At 42.0% G+C, this 22,540-nt stretch overlaps 1 protein-coding gene across 14 annotated transcripts in view; it reads right to left on the reverse strand.

Annotated features, from left to right (window-relative positions):
* Nucleotides 1–22,540, reverse strand: part of LOC117221835 (bromodomain adjacent to zinc finger domain protein 2B) — a 396,271-nt gene that overhangs the window by 117,235 nt on the left and 256,496 nt on the right. The window lies entirely within an intron of this gene.

A 22,540-nucleotide genomic window follows, 5' to 3' on the forward strand; every position in this document is an offset into this window, starting at 1 on the left:
GTGAAGTTCAAGGAGGAGCATAAATCAAGAAATAAAACTGTTGCGTATCGAAACTATTAACCCCTTGCCGTACCATGATCACCGCAGATACGATGATTGCGACTTCTTCGATTCTAATAATTTCTTGGAAAAAAAGGACAATTTACACGTTTGCTATGTGTCTACTCTTACTTGAACGCTTAGATATTGATGGTAAAAGTATAAGTTTTTGTCTTACGAATTTAGTAAACGATAAATATTAATGTAAGATTATTTAATAAAAATAGTATTTAATTTCCGTTAGGAAATCCCCGTCGGGAGTCGGACTCGTCAAAGTGCGCAAAGGGTTAAGAAAACATCTCTACAGCTTGAATTTTTTCTAGCGTAGTCGACAACGATGAACAGTAAATTCTAATTAGAATTAGAATTTAATAAAGAATAATAAGCTAACTGAAGCTCAGATTGTACACAAAAATATACATGGGAAGAGAAAATACGATTATTCGAGTTCAGCGGTTCGTTTTTATAATTACCGATTGTCATAAAAACGAGCAGCAATAATCTTATCTCCTCTTCCCGAATTGTCCATTTTTGTGTACACTCAGAGCGTCAATTACGGAGAATTGACTGAATTGTTCTTGGTTGCTACAAGGATTAACCCTTTGCAGTCGAAGCTACTTGAATTCGAAATCCAATACATGTTCTTCGATTTACGGTATTTCTATTTTATATAATTTATTGCGATTTTAACATTTTTATTTCAAACACGATTGAATCTGATGTTCTCGCAACGATTTTGGAAAAATACTATAGCAATTTCTAGTGGCGCCACTCGAGAGTCAAAGAGTCACACATTTACGGTATCTCTATTTTATATAATTTATTGCGACTTTAACAACGCGATGTTAACATTTTTATTTCAAACACGATCGAATCTGATGTTCTCGCAACGATTTTGGAAAAATACTATAGCAATTTCTAGTGGCGCCACTCGAGAGTCAAAGAGTCACACATTTACGGTATCTCTATTTTATATAATTTATTGCGACTTTAACAACGCGACGTTAACATTTTTATTTCAAACACGATCGAATCTGATGTTCTCGCAACGATTTTGGAAAAATACTATAGCAATTTCTAGTGGCGCCACTCGAGAGTCAAAGAGTCAAACATTTACGGTATCTCTATTTTATATAATTTATTGCGACTTTAACAACGCGACGTTAACATTTTTATTTCAAACACGATCGAATCTGATGACGATTTCGAAAAAATACTACAACAATTTCTAGTGGCGCCACTCGAGAATCGAAGAGTTAAACATAAAAGTGCAACAACGGCTCTCCGATCGACACGAAAAAAATCTGCTCGCCGGTAGTTTCCGATTGCTCAGAAAGCAATTGTAGAGAACGCGACGAGTTCGAAGGCTGAGCCTGTCAGCTCGCCGTCCACGGGGTCCACGCAATCGCTCCCTTTCCCAGATCTCCGTCAGCGTCGAGCACGAAAGTAATACCGCAAACGAGTAAATTGATTTCGAGCTGGGAACGAGCGAGGGTAATATTTGTCGATGCGCGCTCGAGGTATACAACGACGCTGGCGACGACGTGAACGCGCGCGCGGGGAGGAAACGCGCGGCGGAACGTCCGTATAGGCGTCCGTTAATACGAAATCAATATTATCGCCGGGCTGTATCCGTCGGCTCCGTTTCGTCGGCCGTTCCGCGCTTCCGTCTGACGATTTTTCGAGTGGCCCGGACGCTCTGCCGGCGACAAAATTAATTTTACAAAGCGCCGGCTCGTTCGCGCGAGATTAATTCCCCTCGCTCGCCCCTCCCAATCTCTCCCTCTCTCTCTCTCTCTCTCTCTCTCTCTCTCTCCCCCTTTCTCTCGCTGTCTCCCTCAATCTCTCTCGGATTCAGCGCGGCCCTTTCGTTGACGATTTTCGAAAATCCGGTTCCCGTTTTGTCGTCCGTCACGCGGCCAACGCAATTTTCCGCAACGACGCGACGCGACGCTCGCTCCAAGGAGAGAGACAGCCACCCTCGCTGCGGTTATTGCCGGAAACAATGCTGCGCATCGATGTAAATGCACCAACCGCTAATTCCCTTTGTCCGCCGCTGAAATGGTCTGCGCTGAAGTATTCGATTCTAGCTACGGAATCGGTGGCGGGGGTTGGTTTTTTCTCCGAACGGGAAATCGGTTCCGACGCGTTCCGAATCGAAGAAAAATCGTTTTCCCGTGTACGCTGGTTCCTTTTTTTCTCTCTGCCGCTAGATCGCGAACTTCCGTGCCGGATAAAAATGTTCTGCGTTAAGAATAACGAGCCGAGATCGAATGAAAAGGTGTCGTTGCTTTAAATAATTTGAACTTTGCTCGCGTTCCACTTTTCTCTGGAAAATACATAAAGTAGAACGCGAAATATTTTATTTATCAATTCTTACGTTTCAGAGCAGTATAATGACTTTTTATCTCGATTTATTTTTAGGACAACTTTTTGGTATATTATAGGTTTACTTTGACGTATTGTACCAAGTATAGTATACAGAGTGTCCCGAAAATGTCTCGCAATCCGGAAATGGGAGCTTCCTAAGGTCATTTGAAGCAACTTTTTCCTTTGCGAAAATTTTCTCCGAGGCTTCGTTTACGAGTTATTAACGAAAAACACTGACCAATAAGAGCTCGGCTGGCGCGCGGCGGCCCAGCCAACGAGTGCACAGAGCTCAGTTCCGCTCATTGGCTCGGCCACCTCGCGCTAGCTGAGTTGGTATTCGACTGCTCGACCGCTGGCGCCGTTGGCTCGGTCACCTCGCGGCAGCTGATCACGCCTTTCATTTGGTCACTGTTTTTCGTTAATAACTCGTTAATGGTGCCTCGGAGAAAATTTTTGTAAAGGAAAAAGTTGCTTCAAATGACCTGAGAAACCCGCCAATTTCGGATTGCGAGACATTTTTGGGGCACCCTGTATACAGCATGTACAGTATATTGCGGTGTATTTTGCGAAAAGTTAAATTGAAATAAAACTCATTATACTGCTGTGAAATTTTTTTAGTTATTAAGAAATAAAAGATTTCGTGTCTTTATTTATGTATTTTATACGATTACCTTAAAGTATTAATAATTTAGTGTTACATATATATGTATAATAATTTAGTTTACAGCATTAATAGAATATATATTATTATTATTAATATATATATATATATATATATAGTATGTATAGTATAGTATAATATAGTATAGTATATATAGTATAATATATATATATACTATATATACTACTACTATATATACTATACTATACATATTATATATATATATTAATAATAATAATATATATTCTATTAATGCTGTACACTAAATATATAATATAGTATATATAGTAGTAGTATATATAGTATAATATATATATATATGTTATTAATAATCTATATTATTACATTATATAAATATATATATATAGGAATACATAGGAATATCAGAAAAAGCTTCGCAGTGGAAGGAGTTAAATATCTTCTCCGTACGAAACGTACAACAGATAAATCTGACTGTTCAGTCAAAACGAGGGAAACAGCGGCCGAATTGATAGCGTTCCATAACCAATACAAACTGTAACTACCCCGGCGGTTCGACGTGCAATACGATCTGTTTCACCGAATATCCCAGGCTCTGACTCGCGAAATCAATCATCAGCCGAAAATTATCGCAATTTCGGTCCCGCCACCTAAATCGAAACAAGACAGTTATTCCGACAATAGAAAACAATCCTTTCCAGACCGGTCGCGTTTATAGATAAATCGTTCGGTGTTGATCTAATCCCGCGAAAGCGTCGAAGGGTGCCGGAAATGCGCCTGCAACCACAATCTGGATGTAATCCAAATTTTGTCGCATTAACTGAATTACCAGTTGACAGAGCAGAGAGAGAAAGAGAGAGAGAGAGAGAGAGAGAGAGTGAGTAAAGAGGGTGAGGAGAGAGATCGGAACGCGATGTACCGTCACGTAACGGCATTATGCGAAACGGGTTCTAATTTCTCGGTCGACGCCAAGAAATCCCCGCGAATTTCGCGAGCACAGCCCAGATTTTCGCGCCGAAGTATGTACCTGCGCCGGGGGATCACGATGGATTTCCCGACATGCTCCGGGAACAGCGTGTTTTCCAGGTCGTTCTCCTCGCGGCAATCGTTGCGCCTTGTGTGCACGTTGTTTTCGCAATCGCGACGCAAAACGACGAAAAATGCGTGCTTTTGCGTGAAAAAGCCGAAACAGGCTTCTAAATGCTAAACGAACAACGTGCTCGATGCTAAATTTTTTGAACGAGTTCAGTCGTCGAAAGCAAAGCGAAATCTTTGAAATTTGAGTATATAAAAGTCGAACTGTTTTATGAACTGTCAATTATGTACTCCGCGACAGCATCGGTGTCTTTTTATTAAGTTCAATGCCCATTAAATTAACTGAAAATGACTCTCATAAAATAAGCGTCATCCAATATACCGTAAATTCTCCCTAATTGCCCTTAAGCTTGTAAGCAAAAATGGACAATTTGGGAAGAGGAGATACGATCATTCAAGCCTTGCGCTTTGTTTTTACAAAAACGAGCGATACTCGAATAATCGTATCTCCTCTTCCCGAATTGCCTATTTTTGTTCACAAGTTGAAAGTCAATTGGGGAGAATTCACTATAAACCTTTCAGTATAGTGCAATTAACCAGATTATAATGTCAAGCGAACTCTTCGCTGTCGAACAGCTAATAATTAGTAACAATGATTGCTATTATAAATAAAATAAATTGCAATTTAGAAATGTCCGTTCAAGTAAGAAACTTTAACACTAAACGTACCGAGAACGAAAAAAGGACTAACAAACGTTGTCTTATGAGAGTTATACAAGATTGGATTTATATTTAACTCTTTCACCATTCTTATAACATTGTGTGCCAGAATAAAGAAACATATGCAACAATTTTTAATGAAAGCAGCTTTATGTCTTTAATAAATATGAAATTGTGGCGTCGCATCCCTCTACCTGAGCGCGGCCGCTAGCAATAAAACAAGTACCGTTCCTAATCCTCAAAATTCCCTAAAAAACACGCACCCCTAATAAAACAATTCTCCTCACATCTGGACACCTCGACCCGCACGGGACTTTCCCAACTTTCTCCTTTCCTACAAAAGTCCATCTATTCCTTTCTTCTCTTCCACTATAAAAGAGACAAACGCGCAACTCAAAAAGCTCAGTCTGTCCTAAGTTGCTAGTCTTACGACACCACGCTAGTCGCGCCCGCGCTCATCGATAGCAATTCAATAAACTGCATTAATAGTAACCTCGAACACGCTCTCCGATTCGCTAACCTTCCCTTCGGTGCTAAAAAATAAAAAATGTGAAACTGATCTCACTCGCCCGACTGTGGTAGGTTTAGTGTTAAAGAAATGACTGGATTGGGTTATTTTCGATTGCAATTACTATGACTGTGATACCGACTTAGCGGCAGTCGAAACGCCGGGCGAAATTGAGATTACAGTAATGTCTCTGTAATTGACGCTCAGATTGTCCACAAAAATGGACAATTTAGAAAGAGGAGATATGATTATTCGATCCTTGTGGTTCATTTTTATAGTTTCGAACTGTCAATAACTGTAAGAACAAACTGCAGGGCTCGGATAATCGTATCTCCTCTTCCCAAACTGTCCACTTTTGTGCGCAATCTGAGCGTCAGTTAGGGAGAATTTACCGTATTTGCCATATAGTCTAACATAGTTTACAACATTCTAGCATGTACAGTAAAGTCTCCCTAATTGCTCATTTTTATCATTCTTGATAATCGGTAACTATAAAAACGAGCTGCAGGGCTCGAATAATCGTATCTCCTCTTCCCTAACTGTCCATTTTTGTGCACAATCTGAGCCTCAATTAGGGAGATTTCACTGTGATCTCTGTAATCAGCATATGTAATATCACGTTTATCAATTTAATCGGCACAGCAATGCGCATATCGCTGGCAACTCCGTCAATAGCGTAATCAAAAGAACAAGAAAAAAGTGGATCCACTGTCACGCTATTTCCAAGTCTTCGGTGTATCAAGATGACAATCGCAAATCCTCGCATCTTAAATAAAGTTCTATCAATCCACTTCAAATAAAAATCCGCAGTTCCACCGAAAAAAATCTCTTCCGATTTGCACGCATTTGATATCGGCGTTGAATAGTTTATCAGGAAGAATATCCCACCGGATATTGCAGTGTAATTGCACGGAGAGTAAATTGCAGAACAGTTGGTCATCGATCGCGCATAAAGAATGCAGCTGTTAGCTGCTCGGCGTCATTCGGGCACATAGAAAATCGCAACAGGACAAAGAATCGACTATCGGAGACACATCGACCAGCTCATTCCCGTTAATTGAAACGGGAGCCCCGTTCGGGACACGGGGTCGTGCTCTCGCCCGGTGTCGATCGTCGGCTGGAAAGGAGAGAAAAAAAAATATCGCGCGGTTGCGTTTGTTTAATTAATTGGCCCTCTTCCGAGCCGACTTCCCGTCGCGCGCGCGCGAATAAATCGGCCGTGCGACGAGGATTAAGGATTTTGACGGGGGTTATCTGGCGCCGTTAATTCATTAATTAAGAAGGGATAGCCTTATCCGCCGGACCGGGGACCGCGATAACGGCGATCCCTGACCTCCCGCAACTCCTCGAGACTTTCCGAAGGCCCGGACAATCTCTTTCTCTCCTCCGCGAAGAATCGAGATCGAAGCGAGATCCGCGATCGCTTTAGCGAGCGCGCTGAAAAATCGTCCAATTTCATGGATCGTCGAGTCGCGAGAAAGAGCGAGAGACCGAGCCTGCCGGAGGATTGTTATTAACATTAGTTATTTATTCAGGTTCGATCGTCGCGGTAATTCGAACCGTTTGTCACACTGTTAGAAGCTTATGCGTTATTCATAGCGCATGCAAATTCGAAACGTCGCGCCTCGTCTGCCGCGTGAACCTGTTACGCGAAAAATATGATAATGCGTGTCAGAGATATGTCCCTGCGAATGGAACGAAAACTACCGCCAAGTAGTTTGTTCGCCGTGTTTTCGAGCGTCTCCGGTTTCTGCCGGATGGTTTTAACGTCGCCGTCCGCTGTCGCGGTGGCGTGACTTCGGTTGACAGTGTCGACACGACTGCCCGGGGCCGGTTCAACTGATTTTGTAACGATAAGCAACACCAAATTTTATTTCCCCCTCGTACCGGTGTTTCTTGCGGATTAAATAAAATTAGAATTATTTGTGCGACTACATTGCATTGGGTTGGGGAATAAGTTCGTAGCGTTTTTATCAAAGGCGATTTGCTTTGTTGCTTTCGTTAAGATCGTGAGGCACCCAGGCTCCCAATTTTTCGGCAAATCCCATTCAATGAAGATGATTGAGAATCGTTTTATGATCGCAGTTCATTTTTTCGGCCAATTCGCGACTTGTTTGGCGACCGTCCTCCTTCGAAAGTGCTTTGAGACGCTCTTCGTCGAATTCAGAAGGTTTTCCGCTGCGGGGCGTGTCGACGACGTCAAAATCGCCATTTTTGAACCTCGCAAACCATTTCCGTGCTGTAGACTCGCCTATGACACGTTCTCCGTATACGTTGCAAATGTCCCGGGCTGCTTCAGCAGCTTTTTGACCTCGATGAAAAGCGAAGAAGAGAAGGTGTCGAAAATGTTGCTTTTTACCTCCTGGATATTCCATTTCTAAGCCTCAAAAGTAATAAACAATTGAATTACTCAAAAAGACGATTAGCACAGTTTCGTAGAGCAGAAAGAGCTCTATCGAATGAATATTATACACTTCGTCAAACAGCAAAAAGTCGTTGTAAAATAAAAGAAAATATAAAAACGCTACGAACTTATTCCCCAACCTAATAATTTCGATCGTCCATAGAGAAGTTTATTCTTTGAAATGTTACTGAAAACATCTCGTATTTTCAAACGGCTCATCGACGCTAAGAAGATTAAGTTCATAAAAAGCACGTCTACTTTTCTCTCCAGTAATAATAATGATTACAACTTTATTTATCGACGGGATGAACCCTTTGTTACAATGAGAGAGAGAGAGAGAGAGAGAGAGTAATATTAGGTTGGAAACTATGAAACGGACGTTTTTGTTTAGTCTGCGTTCAGCTGCGACTGTGTTCATTGTAATGTGCGCTCGATATTTTTATTTATAAATTTTAAAGGTATTCTTCTTACTCATTTCGTAAAATTCGTTTCGTGTTTGTATCCTATTTTTATTTCATCTTTCCCCGAAACCAGATGGAAACAAAACGCGATTTACATTATTCAACGCCCGTTTCATAGTTTCCAACCTAATAATACGGTAGAAGAGTAATATGGTAGATGAAATGCAAGAACAAAAAGAAAGAAAGGAGAAAGAATAGGAAAGAAGGAGAAAACAAACATAAATATGAGACACTCGAGACTTATTTTTTACTCATTTCCTCGGAATTGTCAGCATTTCGTGCAGAGCGTTCAGCTTCTGCTCCGATCAAACGCGTTCCGAATATCACAGCGGCGAATTGTTTAACACGCGCGGCTATTCCGCTCACGAAAAGAGCCCAGCCAGCATGTTCCCGCGGCGGGGAAGGGATTTTCAAACGTGAAATATGACGTCTGAATCTCGTTACGCGGGTCGCGTAACATATTGCGCGTTGCCGGAGGATTTCAGGGAGAAAGGATTGAAGACGTCCGACCAGACGATGCCAGTGACCCGTTTCCGTGTTTCCAGGAGCCGTCGAGGCTCCCCCACCTTTCTTTCCAAAAATCTTTCACAATTTTGTACCGATTAACCGTTCGAGTCCCAGGGGTTATTCAGAAAACACGGTCGAAAAATGACGAACAGCGTGATAGCGCTTGTCTTAATTAACCCTTCGCACTCGAGTGGTGACTCTGAGGCACCGCTAAAATTTGTTACATCGCGTTTTAAGATAATTTTTATATCAACAAAGTTTAGCTTTAAAAAATTGTTAAGAGTGTAATTGTTGCGCGACTCCCAAGAGTCAATTTCATATGCATAAAATGCACTTTGCCATATAAAAGAAAAACACTGTAAGTTAAAAAAATAATTTTATATTTATAGTTCAAATAGCTTCGAGTGCAAAGGGTTAATTGCGAAGAGAACCAAGCGGCGCGATAGCGCTCGTCAAGACTGACAAACAAAACGAAAAGAAAAAAGAATGAGAAAAAGCAGCTATTTGATGTACGTGCCTCAATGATTGATAGCGACACAAAATCTGAACAGCGCGATCGCGCTGCTTGGGATTCAAACGGTTAATTCGCACCGTTCACGAATATTATCGTTTAAAGAGTACGCGCAACCCACTGTGTGACTGAGTCTACTTTCATACGACCTACTACAATACCTGTAACACCTGTAATACCTGTGGGAAATGTACTGAACAGAGAATTCGAAAGAAAGGATCAATCTCAGCGTTCATTTTCAAACCGTAGCAACTGTTCCCGCGATCGGAAACAGAATTTGTAGAAATCGTAAAACAGAGAATTTGCAGAATATCCTTGCAGGGACTACTTCTAAAAAAAACATCCATCCTGATCCACAAATTGTACAAACGTTTGCCGCAATCGAGAGCAGAATTCCATGTAACTCGAGGAGCGTTGTCACGCGCGTTGTGGAAATTCTGCGGTAAACTGAATTCTGTTGGAAAAGCAAGGTCTGACGGGTCGCGAAGTTTCGTGGAAAGAAAGGCAGAGAAAAATTGGTAACTCGGCCGCGCGCACCGGAGAAAACAAAGATGTACAGGCGTGGGTGGTAGGGATGTAGATAATGAGAATGAGAAAGATAGAGGGAGAAAGAGAGACAGAGGGGGGAGAGGGAGGGAGATGCAAGAGGAGAGTAGAACGAGCGTAATATATCGCGCGAGTGCAACGAGAGCCGAGAGACAGAGGCTGAGTCATCAATATAACTTTACGCACGTACGTGCACCGGCCGTCACTACTACAATTCCATTCATAAACGTAAAGGCCGACTTACGCACACCGGCGCGCACGTGCGCCTATTAAAGGACCGTATGTAAATGCGCACACGTGCGCTAGAGCCCGTGCACGTGTACCTGTGCGCCCGATATGCCCGCCCGACTCGGCCCGAGCCTCCCTTCCCGGCTTCTCGAGCAATTTCACGCGTTCGCCACCACCTCCTCCGCCTCGCGAGATTCAAGGTTTCCTGATAGAATCTCGGAAACGGGTCGAGAAGTTATCCGGGTCGAGGAACACTATTGTACACGGCCGATTCACGGGCTTCCGCGGCCGAGAAAATGGCCTCCGATCTCGAGAACCTGCTCTTTGAATAATCGGCCTCTATGCCCGATTCTTCTTTTCCTAATTCTTATTTCGCCTGGAATCCACGTTGTTCGTTGCACACAAGTGCATTCATCTATTTTTATTTATTTCTGTATCTATTTGTTTATCTACTTATTTTTTTCATTTATATATTTATTTCTTTATCTATTTAAAGAAATAAATATATAATTTATATATTTATTTCTTTATCTATTTAAAGAAATAAATATATAATTTATATATTTATTTATTTATCTATTTAAAGAAATAAATATATAATTTATATATTTATTTATTTATCTATTTAAAGAAATAAATATATAATTAATATATTTATTTATTTATCTACTTATTTATTCATTTATATATTTATTTATCTACTTATCTACTCATTTATTCATTTATATATTTATTTATCTACTTATTTATTCATCTATATATTTATTTATTTATCTACTTATTTATTCATTTATCTATTTATTTATTTATTTATCTACTTATTTATTTATTCATTTATTTACAGCTAAAAATCCCGTGCCATACAATAATTGATTACCAATTAATCACAAGTAGTTAGGACATTAACATATTGACTGTCAAGTCTGTTTTAAAGAATTCTGTCTTAGACGCGAACGTTTTTTTTTTTTTAAATAAATAGATTACAAAAAGTGAAACATACTAAATTAATCTTTTTTTAGCGATCTTATTAGATTCTTTAACGATTTAGTCCGAGGAAATTTCTTCGAAATTCCATTACACCCAATGCCAGCAATAAACGACTCTTCCGAATCGATATCGTTGAACTTCCATCTTTTTATCGCATCGTTTAATGGTCGTGCTCATTAGCACTAGGTCTCGTTGTAAGTCGGTCCTTGAAATTGCGCGTTCGAAATGGAAAGCGCCGCGCACCGATTTCCACGGGCCCGTCATCCCACTGTCAGCGAAGTTTCGATTCGAATGAATGAACCATTGGCACGCTAATTAATTAAAATCAAATCAATCCAATGAATGTAACTATTCGCCGGCAGGAGCGGCAGCTATTTTGCTTGCCCGGTTGTAGACCCAAACACGACCTAGAACTCCGGGGGACGATGCGAAGTTCATTATTAATTGTGCCGATAACAATTCCGGATTTATATGATAATATCGACTGTAATGCGCGATAAACAGGCTATTGTAATTATATACATATATATGTGTATACATATATCCGCGCGCGACGCATCGACACCGGTGAATGAACTCGGCTCGTTAACTGCTCTTACATGCGCCGCCGCTAATGTACACAGATTAATCGCGTTCTGTTGCTGAATCCTCTTTTCTAAACACGTCATCTTTATGCAGATCGCCGTGCTCGTACGTCGTTGCGCAAACGGCGGAATAAATGGAAAATTTCTCTCAGCGATTACCAAAGTCTCCTCGCAGGACAAATTCATTAACCGGGCGATTTTAACTTTCGCGCGACCCGTTTCGCCAACGGTGGCTTTTTTCTTCGCGGTGGGAAGTTATGTTACATCGCGCTCGAAGAAATAAAAGAAATGTCGCTTTTTTACTCGTCGATCATTTCGTTCGACAGAGCATTTTATGAGAAATTTAGAAAATAGATAAATCAAATATTACGAATGAACGGAGAATTGTTTGAGCAAATTAAAGCAATCTTTTTCACGGTTGTTAATTATACATACTGTTCTAATGCTTATCTTAACATGTAATCACAAATAAGTATTATTTATTGCACAGTTTTCTTTAGTACATCATGGGTAAACCGCGGATTTTACGTATTTATAAGAAAAATTGTTAGGAGAAATTTTGGACAATGAATATAGTTAGGGAATTTAAGGACAGCCATGTATTATTTTCAATTCACTGCAATTATTAAAGGATGAAAGAATTTTCTATTCGAGTCAAGTTTGTTGCAACCGATGCAACTTTTATTTTGCGTAAAGATTCGTAGCCTATTTACGACTCTCTTAGTTTACTTTATATAAAAAGAGTCACAGCGGTGTTTGAATTTAAACTGTGCAAAGTCGAAGCGTTATTATATGGTCACACACTAGGTTTCAATGGTTAAGAACGATGTAAAATGTAACATGCTGTACGTATTACTTGTAACCCTTGTCACTCCAAGAATTTTACAGAGTGATTTGTAGCCAACTTCAGACAAATTAGAAATAATAAAATTATGTAGAGATTTTCCGGTTCTGGGAATTAGCTGCTCAAACTATAAATCTCAATATTTTATTTCGCTTACGCTCGCTCTCTCTCTCTCTCTCTCTCTCTCTCTCTCTCTCTCTCTCTTGCTCACGCCAAACGTCTGTCTACACATCGTCTTTTAAATCTGATCGTGTTCTCTCTCTCGCACACACACACACACACACACACGCGCGCGCGCGCATTCATAACTCGCGCCCTTTGCTCACGCATATCCACAAACGTACACACTATACGTTTGGTAACACGCGTCCTTATTTTCTAACGTCCCTACAATTAAATTAAATATTTTATTTGAAAATAACAGCTGATATTTCCACAGGTCCGACGTGTAGCATACGTTGGCTTACAGTGAACTAAACGCAGTAATCATAACATTACGAAATTCTGGCAGTGACACTGCCAGTTAGAGTAGAACAAGCTTGTGTACAAAAGCGAACAATTTGGGAAGAGGAGGTACGATTATTCGAGCCTCGCACCTCGTTTATACAGGGTGTCCCAAAATTATTGTATTTACGGGAACTGAGGGGTTCCTGAGGTCATTTGAAGTAACTTTTTCCTTAGCGAAAATGCAATCCGCGGCTTCGTTTACGAGTTATTAACGAAAAACAGTGACCAATGAGAGGCGAGATCAGCTGGCGCAAGGCGGCCGAGCCAACGGCGCCAGCGGTCGAGGCGGTCGAATCCCAGCTCAGCTGGCGCGAGGCGGTTGAGCCAATGAGCGGAACTGGGATTCGACCGCTCGACCGCTGGCGCCGTTGACTCGGCCGCCTCGCGTCAGTTGAGCTGGGATTCGATCGCTCGACCGCTCGACCGCTGGCGCTGTTGGCTCGGCCACCTCGCGGCAGCTGATCTCGCCCCGTTTTTCGTTAATAACTCGTCAACGATGCCTTGGAGAACATTTTTCTAAAGGAAAAAGTTACATCAAATGATCTCAGGAACCCCACATTTCCCGGAAATACCATAATTCTAGGATACCCTGTATAATTGTTGACAATCGGCAACTAGAAAAATAAGCCACGAGGCTCGAAGCATGTTCCAAGTCGTCCATTATCATCTCCAAGCTGAAGGACAATTAAGGAGAATTTACTTTTATTATTTTTATTTTTTTTTTGTATTACTAGCATTTAGAGTGATAAGGGTTAAAATGATCCACGACGAAGAAAGTCGTCGCGTTCGTTGAAGTTCGACACGACGAAATGCATCGTCGTACCCGGTCACCGGGTCGAAAATGCCAGTTCCTTTTCCGCCATGAATTAGAAACGCTGCAAATCCTCTTTACCCTGCTTTTCGCGGCACGTTTCGTCGCTTCGGCGACGGGAAGTACGCGACGCCGCGAAGTTCCGTACGTTTTTAAACATTTTCGAATCGCAGAGCGGTTGAACGATCTTCGCGAAACAAAACTTGGCGAGCGCGGAACTTCCGGAACACTCGAAAAGTAGCGGAACACCGGCGGGCTCCGAAGAACCAGAAATTGTTCGAAGTCTCAAGGACTATGGAAATACGCAACAGTGTCGACGCACCGAGCGAGAAGTTCGAATCACTTTCCACGGAAACTCCCGAGCAGTTTGGAGGTCACAATAATTACTTTGACACAGCTCCGGCTCGTTGTTTTCGACGCTCGCCGCCCTTCGTTACACGATCCACGAGGGGGAGGGAGGGAGGTGGAAACCGAGCGCCGCGCTCGTGCGAGCGCTGTTGCGAGAGCATGATAGTCCCCTATAATCACGCCTTGTCCCCGTTATAGTCGAATCATCGCTTGCGTCACGAATCTAGGCAGCGGTGGGCGAGTCTTGTGCCGATCTCATTGATGCCGAGACAAAGATGGGACGCGCGCCGAGGCGGCAGCCAATGGATGATCGCGGAACCGTGTCCGATGCTCGCTATAATCACGCCAACAGCCCCGATCACCATAGTCGGTGCCTCGACGGTTTCTAATCTGCCGATACATACCTTCTTCTTAGGCGAAACGGTGTCTCGTGAATTCAATTTATTTTAATTTTATAAAAATTAGTGGTAACTCATGGAATTGAATGTATTTTAAAAATATTTATATAAAATTTTGGATAATTGTATAATTTGAATGAAAATTTATTTTAATTTTGTAAAAATTAGGGGCAATTTTATAGAATTGAATGAATTTTAAATATATATTTATATAAAATTTGGAATAATTGTATGATTTGAATGAAAATTTATTTTAATTTTGTAAAAGTTAGGGGTAATTTTATAGAATTGAATGAATTTGAATTGAATGAAACTTTGGACAATTGTATAATTTGAATGAATATCTATTTAAATTGTATAAAAATTAGTGGTAATTTCATAGAATTTTGGATAATTTTTAAAAATATTTATATAAAACTTTTTGAATAATTGAATAATTTCGATGAAGATTTATTTAAACTCGCTCGGAAACCTCGACCGAGTTCGAATAACCGGACTGCCGATTTTACGCATTTATTGACAAAAGCGAGCAGGTGAAAACTGCGAAGCCATTGGAGAAATTTGGAAACGTTGTCGCACTGTTTTCGTCTCGGTGAAATCGATAAATAACAACATACGTGTTTACCTAATTCCGATTTCTTGCAACCGACACGCGCGATTTCGATTTTGCACAGAAGTCGGCAGTCTGGTCATAACTCCGGTAAAGATGGTCATATCGACGTTGTTCAATACTCGTTGGAAAGGGTGATAACTGCGCTTTCACACGGTTATTAAACGTTTCAGCTACATCGTTCTCAAACAAAGCTAATGCTCAATACACGGAACGAAAGCACTGCGACCATTAAATGATCACATTTTCTCAGGGACTTCGTTCAGCTTCGCGACGTTGTACAGAGCGAACAAAATTTCGTAGACAAGCGCCGCTTACACCGGTCTCAAGAGGCCATCTTCCCGTGTAAAACGAGCGTTCACGGACTACCGTGCGATTTTTTCCAGCCGAGTTATTCGAATGCAAAGCGAGCCGCGTCTGTGCACGGGTGTCCCGGGTCTTTCGCGTTGTTTCACTTTCTACATCAGAAAATGCTGCGAACGCATAAACTATCGTGGAAAATGAGCGAACGTGATTCCGGCGCAGTCTGATTTACGCACTTTCGAGAAGCTACGAAGCAGGATCGCCCGATCCAGTCCGGAACGAATGAAATTTCCGGGAGGCAAACGGTGTAATTAAATGCATCGAACGTTCGAGTTCCAGCGACGACCGGCTACACATCCCGGCGCGAAACGAAACGAAACGAAACGAAACGAAACGAAGCGAAACGAAAGCACGAGTAAACCTCGAAGCCGTCGCTACATTCCACGAGGATACACCAGTGCGTACACACGGAAATAACGGGGTGGGAAAGGGATACTCTACGGCGAAGAGGGCGCGGGCGTGCGCGCGTAAACACGAGCACGGAACACGGAGCGTGCGAGCGCACGCCGCGCGCTCGGTAAGAGGCAAGCAAATGGGCTGGTTCTAGCAAGCGGGAGACCGAAGAAAATACATAACCCTCTATTTTATGTGTCCGGGCGCTATTGTGTGGGTGAGGACGCACGCGCGCCCCTCCGTGCAGCCTGGCCGCGTGTGCGTGGCGTGTGTGTGCACGGACGCACACAGCCCGCCGTGCCGCTACGTTATTCATCCGAGAGCGTATGTACTCGGGGGTATATAGGTCCCTGGTGCGTGTGTACGTGTGTGTGCTTCCACACGACCCTCCCCATGCACACCGGTATCTGGGTCAGTGTCTTCCTCGAGAGTGGCTTTTCGAGCCTCGATTCGGTATTTCCCGGCTCGATTTTCCTTCATTTTCTGAACCCCGCGCTTTTTTTTTCGATGCCAAGGTCACCCCGGCAAAACCCCTGTCGCTCGTCCGACCCACGGTTGTTCGAAAAATGTTACTGCAGTCCTCTCTTTTTCAGTCGCACCGCGGACGTTCGAAGTCCGACTGATTCGTGGCGAATAATTTTTTTGTTGCGCGAAAACGTTGAAGGGCTCCGAACGCGCGCTGGAAAACGTAAATGTCGATTCACGGTGTAGACTTTTCAGGGGAACTCGAGAAGCTTTAACAATAGCCGAGATTCGCAGCGTGTTGCAACAAATAAACTGTGGATCATCGTGCGGATCGAATCTTTTTCTCTGCTATCAACCGTTCGAATGTGTCGACGTCCTATACGTTCTTCTGATTTTTTCGCTTTTCTGATTAATGTGCCAGTCTGAGTCTATGTCATTGAATTTATGGTAAATTCTCCACAACTGACGCTCGGATTGTACACGAAAATGGACAATCTGGGAAGAGGAGATACGATTATTTTTGAGCCCTGCGGCTCGTTTTTATAGTTGTTGAGAATCGGCGACTATAAAAACGAGCCGCGAGGTTCGAATAGTCGTATCCCCACTTCTCAAATTGTCTATTTTTGTTTCGAAACTGAGCGTCAATCACAGAGAATTTACTGTACTCTGAATACCGTATCGTCTCTCCTAATTGACGCTTAAATTGTACATTCTATATCATTCAATTTACAGTAAATTCTCCCGAATTGACGCTAAGATTGTATACGAAAATGGACAATCCGGGAAGAGGAGATACGATTATTTTTGAGCCTTGCGGCTCGTTTTTAATCGATAACTATAAAATAATGGAATCTGCTCTTCTCTAATTGTCCATTTTTGATACAATCTGAGCGTCAATTGGGGAGAATTTACTGTAATATCTTTTTCTTAGTTAATGCCATAGAATATTCTGAAAGATTGCATACATTAAAACCTAAGACACCCTGTATAAATATGTTAAAAGTCATCGCTTGTATTTGTAATTACAGTAAATTCTCCACAATTGACGCTCAGATTGTATACGAAAATGGACAATCCGGGAAGAGGAGTACGATTATTTTTGAGCCTTGCGGCTCGTTTTTATAGTTGTTGACGATCGATAACTATCAAATAATCGAATCTCTTTTTCCCTAATTGTCCACTTTTGTGTATAATCTTGAGCATCAATTGGGGAGAATTTACAGTGTCGCGTTCAACTTTACTCAGCACACCGCACAGCTGCTCTTTTTAATGTTAATAATACAACTATCACATTTTGTACATTTCGTATTTCATCGTTATCTTCTCAATATTTTTATTAAACAAAACCGAATGTCAACAACTATAAAAACGAGCCGCGAGGCTCGAATAATCGTCTTCCCCAAATTGTCCATTTTTGTGCACAATCCGAGCGTCAATTAGGCAGAATATACTGTATTCGATCATTCGTTTGTCGTTTCTCAAGCACTGCGAACGAGATAACAACTGTAACACGAAAATGAGTACAATGTAAATAATACAACTAACACATTTCGTATTCCATTGTTATATTCTCAATCACATTTATTGAACCAAACCGAATGTCAACAACTATAAAAACGAGCCGCGAGGCTCGAATAATCGTCTTCCCCAAATTGTTCATTTTTGTGCACAATCCGAGCGTCAATTACGGTGAATATACTGTATTCGATCATTCGTTTGTCGTTTCTCAAGCACTGCGAACGAGATAACAACTGTAACACGCGAAAAGGAGTACAATTCCGTGAAAGTTTCGATTGTAACGGTTCGGTATTCCAACAGAAATCAGTCGATCCATAATGGCACCCGTGAGAAAAATTATTGAACGTGCTTCGCGATAGCGTCGAGATCGGAGAATTAGTACAGTATACATATAGACTAGTATAGAGAAATAGTATCGAAGTTTGGCACAGCCCAAAAATCACAAAACCGTGCCGCAGAGCTTCTGTCGACAAGGATTACAACGATTTCGACGAGTTACGACGGCGAAAAAGAGAGCGACCGATCGAAAAAAATGGAGAAAGACCGTGTCGAAGTGACTGGATTCCAATCAAGAAAGATTCTTTCCGGCGAGCGAATTGTTTGACCGCGACAATCACGGCTCGTTACGAACGCTGCGTCGCGTCGCCTCCTCCGCCCAAGAATTCGATATTATCGAGGGTACTTAAGCAATCGCGGTAATAAGCATGTATTAAATCCACGGGCAACACCTCTCTCGGTACGCTGCGCCGGCAATCGGACACGTCTTGGCCGTAATAGTGCCGAGCTGCTCGGCGATCGAGCCAATGTGGGTGAAGGCTAATGGCCGACCTCAAAGTTTTAATCGACGATTTTCGCGAAACAAAACGGCCGCGGCCGCCGCAGTCGCCGCGCCGGCCTCCTTCGAGCGAACTTTGTTCGGAAGTTGCCAGGAAACCGTGGAAAAAAATCGGGGAAACCGAGTCGATCGTTCTTCGGTCGATGCGATTTCGATCGGTTCGAACTGAAGTTCGTGGGGCGTGGCTGCGGCATGCTAAACGACGAATGACAATTCGTAGAAGCTGAAGACGCTCTCGCGTCGGGCAACGACCTGTTATTCGAGCCGACGCGATTATCGTTCGTAAAACCGCCGCGAGCTGTAAAAAATCGTCGATCGAATCCGCGGACAAAGAGACCGTCGGAACGGTGCGGCGCGTTGTCGCGTCGGTAGTGTATCGTGACGATTTTTTCGAGGCGGTGAGTAACGAAAGTAATTAACGTGGGGAGTCGCGATTTTATCGGGACACGGATTGAGTCCGCTGCGGCAGGTGGGCTCTCTCGCTCTTACAACGGTGATACGACACAGTTCCGATGCGAGGCGAATGAAAGACACAGAAGAGAGAGTGAGAGAGAGAGAGAAAGGGGGAGAGAAGCGAGAGGGAGATAGAGACAGAGAGAGGGAGAAAGAGAGAAAGAAAGAGAGAGAGAGAGAGAGAGCGCGCGAGTGACAGAGCGCGAGAGAGAGAGCGCGAGTGAGAGAGCGCGAGAGAGAGCGCGAGTGAGAGAGCGCGAGTGAGAGAGCGCGGGAGAGAGAGCACGAGTGAGAGAGCGCGAGTGTGTGAGAGAGAGAGAGAGAGAGAAAGACAGAAATAGAGACAGAGATAGAGAGAGAGAAAGAGAGCGGCACGGCGTCGGTCTCTGGCCGGTTCGCGCGCGGCGCTATATCATCGACCGGCAATTAAAAATAATTATTGGATGGGATCCGAGAGGCGAACGTTGCTAAAGATGGCGAGAGGCCTGGGACACGGTTGAAATTTAGCGGATCGATTAAATCGAGGCGGATTCAAAGGAAAACCCGCTGCCGCGCGCGCTCTGCCTGCGGATTTAAACGCCGCGAGGTTTCACACCTGTACGCACGTTCCAGTTCTCAGAGTCGCACGGCCCACATTTCGCCTGCGAGCGAAACGGCGAGTAGCGGCGCAGACCTTCGGGCTGTCCCTCTCGCGTCGTTTTTCTCGATCGTTCCTCGGACACGCACCTTCCAACGAGCTGCCGGACCCCGGTGATCGGCGCGCGACTCGCCGCTCGCGACGCGACAGCCCTCGGGTAAACGATTCGGTAGACCGAGGATCTTTGTGCCAAAGGAAAATCTGCTTCTCCTCTTGCCGGTCCCAATTATTCTCCATCGCTGCAATCTCAATCGCAGCATCGAAATCTGTTGAAACGTACGTCAGTTCCTACGTATACCAATCGCGTGATAATGATTTTAATTGTATAGTTATATTTTTATACGTTATTGTTTAATTATATTTTTTTATGAGACAAGGGAGATTTGACGCGGCACAGTGTTATATTATATACAGGTGTTCCAAAATTATGGTATTTCCGGGAAATGTGAGGTTCCTGAGATCATTTGAAGTAACTTTTTCCTTTACAAAAATGTTCTCCGAGGCATCGTTGACGAGTTATTAACGAAAAACGGTGACCAATGAGAGGCGAGATCAGCTGACGCGAGGTGGCCGGTCGAGCGGTCGAGTCCCAGTTCCGCTCATTGGCTCAATCGGCTCGCGCCAGCTGAGCTGGGATTCGACCGCCTCGACCGCTGGCGCCGTCGGCTCGGCCGCCTCGCGCCAGCTGATCTCGCCTCTCATTGGTCACTGTTTTTCGTTAATAACTCGCAAACGAAGCCGCGGATTGCATTTTCGCTAAGGAAAAAGTTACTTCAAATGAACTCAGGAACCCCTCAGTTCCCGGAAATACAATAATTTTAGGACACCCTGTATAAACGAGGTGCCAGACTCGAATAATCGTATCTCCTCTTCCCAAATTGTCGACTTTTGTACACAAGCTGAAGGAAAATTAGGGAAAATTCACTGTACTGCCAAGCTTTAGCCAGCGTTCTACTGACAGTAGAATAATATATTATAATTATATTATTATATATATATATATATATATATATATATATATATATATATATATACAATAATAATATATACAATATATACAATAATAATATAATTATATATGTATTTGATAAAGTTATAATTTATATACAAAAGCGATTTAAATTTAAGTTAAATTGTAATGTTACAGACACATATGCAAGTCGAGTTTGTAAAACGGAAAAATATAATATAAAAAGATTAGACTATGTAAAATTGCGTATCAGGACCTGATTAGAAGACCTAGCACGTTAAATAAAGATTTTGGAATTGGAATTGCGATACTGGTCGCGTCATCTAGTTACAATTAGGCGTAAAAACGAACCGGATAACACCGAGCCTCGTGTGAAACCTGACGTATCAACGTCGTTCTTTCTGCTTAAGCAGCCACAATGTAAACACGTGCATGTTATAACAAGAGTGAAATTATATGTATACATATAATCCAGAAGTACAAAACAGGTTCATTCATTGTAAAGTTACATCAAAATCTACTTCGCCTTTTCAACCCAATTTCCATTTTCATCGATCATTACAAAACTGTGCCTAGCAAGCAACATCATCCAAACGTTTAACCATCGAATTTGATGAAACTGTGCACGTTCATACAGTTTCATCGAAATCGGTGATTGACGTTGCGGCGATGTTCCTCTGAAGAAAATTCGCTCCTCCTCCTCCTCTTCCTCCCGACGGTTCTAATTATTCTCCATGAATCGCGGCATTGAAATTTACCACGCATTTTCATTCTCACCCGAATTTTCATTTTCATTATTCAGGATTGTTAACGGAACTGTACCAGCAAGCAACATCATCCATGTGTCAATCATCGAGCTTGATGAAACCGTGCGTGTTTATAGTTTCATCGAAATCGGTGATCGACGTTCGCGCGATGTTCCTTTCAAGTTGAGGATTTTTTCAAGTAATTTTTTCTTGTTACCCGGTTCGCTGGTTTCGAGAAGAAAAAATGTTCTTCACGACGAGTATACTCGTCGAAAACGGTTAACTGGTTGAGAAGGATATGTACTTTGATATTATATTAATTAGATATTATTATTGAATTAGATAATATTAAATCAGATATTATTATTGAATTAGATAATTTTAAAATAGATATTATTATTGAATTAGATAATATTAAACTAGATATTATTATTGAATTAGATAATATTAAACTAGATATTATTATTGAATTAGATATTATTGAATTAGATAATATTAAATTAGATATTTTATAAAAAAGTATAGTAAAAAAGTAGAATAACTATACGCACTTTTCGAAAAGATTGCTAATTGCTTAATAGACCGATGAAAGTATTTCCCCATGTTTAAAGTTTGCACATCCATAAATGCAAAAATATTCATAATTTATGCCAGCTTGCATTCTTTTGACTACTGTTCTGTAATTCATCGATTTAATTACTTCTACACGTACACAAAATCCCCCCAAAAATTAAAAGAAATATAAAAGCATATAATTGCCGAGTCTGCTAGCCAGTGTCCAATAATAGTACAACATTCTTTCAAGATATAATAGAGATTGACGTGGATATTAATCTTCAAATCTGACCAAATTATTCCATCACCCACGCATGGCTGACGCGGCAGACAAAGTGTTAAAGAAAATGGGAACAGTAAACGGCACGAACTCATGGGTCGACCTGATAATTTAATTGCTAAAATTCATGGGCGATTCTTCGTGACACGCTGAAGTCATAACGACCAGCGGATCATAACTGCGGATCTTGTGCATTCATGGTGAAAATGTATAGGTATGATTTAAGACGATGAAAATTATTGAAGGAAACTAACAACGTTGATAAAT

This window comes from Megalopta genalis, chromosome 7, assembly GCF_051020955.1.
Source record: "Megalopta genalis isolate 19385.01 chromosome 7, iyMegGena1_principal, whole genome shotgun sequence".
In the NCBI taxonomy this organism is placed as follows: domain Eukaryota; kingdom Metazoa; phylum Arthropoda; class Insecta; order Hymenoptera; family Halictidae; genus Megalopta; species Megalopta genalis.